Source organism: Panicum virgatum, chromosome 9K (assembly GCF_016808335.1).
Source record: "Panicum virgatum strain AP13 chromosome 9K, P.virgatum_v5, whole genome shotgun sequence".
In the NCBI taxonomy this organism is placed as follows: domain Eukaryota; kingdom Viridiplantae; phylum Streptophyta; class Magnoliopsida; order Poales; family Poaceae; genus Panicum; species Panicum virgatum.
Genome location: NC_053144.1, coordinates 43,410,672 through 43,413,773, shown reverse-complemented (window position 1 = coordinate 43,413,773; position 3,102 = coordinate 43,410,672).

The window sequence follows — 3,102 nt, the reverse complement described above, 5'->3', positions numbered from 1 at the left end:
GCTCCCCCTCTCTCTCTCTCTCCCTCCTGCTTGCTCCCACGCCACTCACCCCTCCCAACTCTAGGTCGCTGGCTCGTAGTCCGCCGGTTTTCGACTGCTGCTCGCCGGATCCGCCCACCCCGGCTTTGGATCTGCACTCCCCTTGCTGGGGGAGCCCTCTCGTCGATGGTGGAGGCGCCGGTCGGGGGTGGGGCTGCTCATCGTCGTCCCGGCTTCCGCGCTCCAGATCCTGGGTGTCTCTGGCCCGGATGCGCGTTTCCCCTGGCCAGGTGGTCTCTGGGGGCGGTGGCTGCCGGCTGGAGGTGGTCCTAGCCTCTATTGGCCTCTGCCGGGGCTGGGGCCGTTGCTCTCCGCATCTCCGGGTTCGCCGCCGCCTCCGAGTCTGCCCACATCGGCGTCCTTGTGCCAGCCGCCGGTGCGGCTCGCCTTCCCCTGGTTGCGGCAGCCACGCTGGATTGATCTGTGGTCCCGGGCATGAAGGTTGTTCCTCGGTGAAAACCATGTCCGGTATTCTGGACCGGCGACGATGGCGCTCAGTGCGTCATGTCCCTTCTGGGGGCGTCATCACTTGACACCTTCATGCCTCCTCTGCCAACCCAGTCCGGTGACCCCGCCTCCCGGTTCGGCGTGTTCCTAGGCACGGCTGCGGTGCTTCATGTTCAGCTGTCGGCAACCTTTGGTTTGGGGTTGGTTTTCTAGTGAAAATCATGTCCGATGCTTCGGATTGGCGATGATGGCGCCTGGTGCGTCATTTCCCTGTTGAGGGCCTCGTCTTCGGATTCCCTCATGCTCTTTTCGCTGGCAGTCTGATTTCTTTGCGGCTTGCCGTGGACGGTCGTCTTCATTTGTTTCGCCTACCTGTGCTCTATCGACACATCATCACCATGTTCGCTGGAGCTGCGACTACTACGACGGATGCTTTGCCGTCGTTGTGCTGGCGGATGCTTTGCCGCCTCTGCTTCACTCGTCTGGCGGATGCTTTGCCGCCCTTGCTACTCCGAGTCCGACGGATACTTTGTCGTCACGGTTGCTGCTTGTTGGTCATCATCGCCAAAGGATGCTAGCCCAGTTGGTTAGTCACTCCGGCGGCACCCCTCAGGTCCTGAGTTCGACTCTCCGTGGGAGCGAATTTCAGGCTGAGGGTAAAAAAAATCCCCTCACTGGCCCCGTGTGCCAAAGCACTGGTTGTGAGACGGCCAAGGTCGGCCTGAGGACCCTTACATGGCCCAGGCACTGTGTTCCCAGGGGTTACGTCTCCCAGTGTCAGGGCGAGGCCCGGATTCGGGGATTTTCTCGGTCGGGGAAGCCGATGCTTCTTCTTAAGCTAATACCGGTGGGGCGGTCTTTCCCCACCCGGCCGAGTTTTTTTTTTGTTGGTTGTCATCGACGGATGCTTTGCCGTTGTGGTGATGTTCTGGTGGATGCTTGGCCACCCTTATGTTGTTACAGGGTCTCAGTCAACGATTTGGTGATGGTGCTCTATGTGTAGGTTCATATGATTTTTGTCGCTTGGTTTGGTTTGGTGGGTTGTGTGGAGCTCATTTGTAGTCTTTGTTTAGCTAGTTTGCAGGCTGTTTGTTTTCCTAGCCTTTTTCGATTTTTTCTCTGTTTTTAGTCCTTTGTGTACTTGGGTAGGTCAGCCTCTGTTTAGCCTACTGCAAAAAATATTTATAAGCTGCTTTCTTCTTAATGAAATACGTGCTCAGGCATGGTCGAAAAAAATGCTACAGTGAAATAAAGGAAATCAAGTGTATTACCTATCCCTGCAAAGCAGAAGGATTATTTTTTATGATGGTAAGACAAATAGAGGTTGTGTTTAGTTCCCCCAACTCCTCCAAATTTTCCAAACTTTCCATCACATCGAAACATTAAATATAACAAATGACTCATGCATGGAGTACTAAATCTGGTAAATAAAAAAACTAATTGCATAGTTTTGATGTACGTTGCGAGACAAATCTTTTGAGCCTAGTTAGCCTATGATAGAATAATATTTAACACATACAAACGAAAATGCTACAGTGATTTTCGCAAACACTTTTCACATATTTTTTGCAACTAAACACAGCCAGAAGTACCTTTTTACATTGCTTGAAAGAAAAATAGGCTGACAACCTATTCTGCAGGTGAAACTAGGCATATCACAGTTGTCAGACATTAGTGATGACGTCGATTTCTGTAGAAAGTTGGCAAAGGAGGAATCAGTCATGGTGTTGCCTGGTACGTGGTAGCAGGAGGGCTAAAGGTTATTTTTACATCTAACATATCAAAAACATGCATATTTTCAGAATATATTGTGTAGACTATAGATCTGCATAATTATGCCACTCATTGAGAATGTTATTCAAAAAAAGATAATCAGTACTTGATTGATCAGTAACCAAGTACTTTCTGGGTCTAGAGCACTGCTAGCAAAAAGTATGTGTAAAATAACACCGGGCACTAATTTCTTAGATTGAGGCCTCAAGATGACATATTTTCATAGGTCCCCATGTAGTAATATTCTCAATTTTAACTAAAGAAGGCAAGTGCACCGTTCTTCATTTTGTGGGCACCACAAACATTTCTTGCTGATTTGCAGGGACTGCCTTAGGCATTGAGAACTGGCTGCGCATAACCTTTGCTTCGGATCCAGCAAAACTGAAGCAAGGACTTGAATGGATCAAGTCCTTTTGCCAGAGGCATAAGTCACATGTCAATTAATCCTAAGGGAGTGCCTTTGCAATACTGAATTAAGGCCGTGTTTAGTTGTGCTCCGTAAAATTTTTGAAAAAGTATCTTTCTATGTTTGAATTACTAAACATAGATTAATCACAAAAATAAATTACAGAACTCGTCTGTAAATCGCGAGACGAATGTAATGAGCCTAATTAATCCATTATTAGAGGTTGTTTATTATAGCATTATTGTAGCAATTTAGCGTCTGATTACGGCCTAATTAGGTTCATTAGATTCGTCTCGCGATTTACAGGCAGCAGTCGCAATGCGTTTTTTATTTCGTCTAGATTTAAGTCTCCATGCAGGTGCCGGAAAAAAATTGAAATTTTGATTTTTGGAACTAAACGGGGCCTAAATTCTCCAATGCTTGTTGGGGTTTCCATG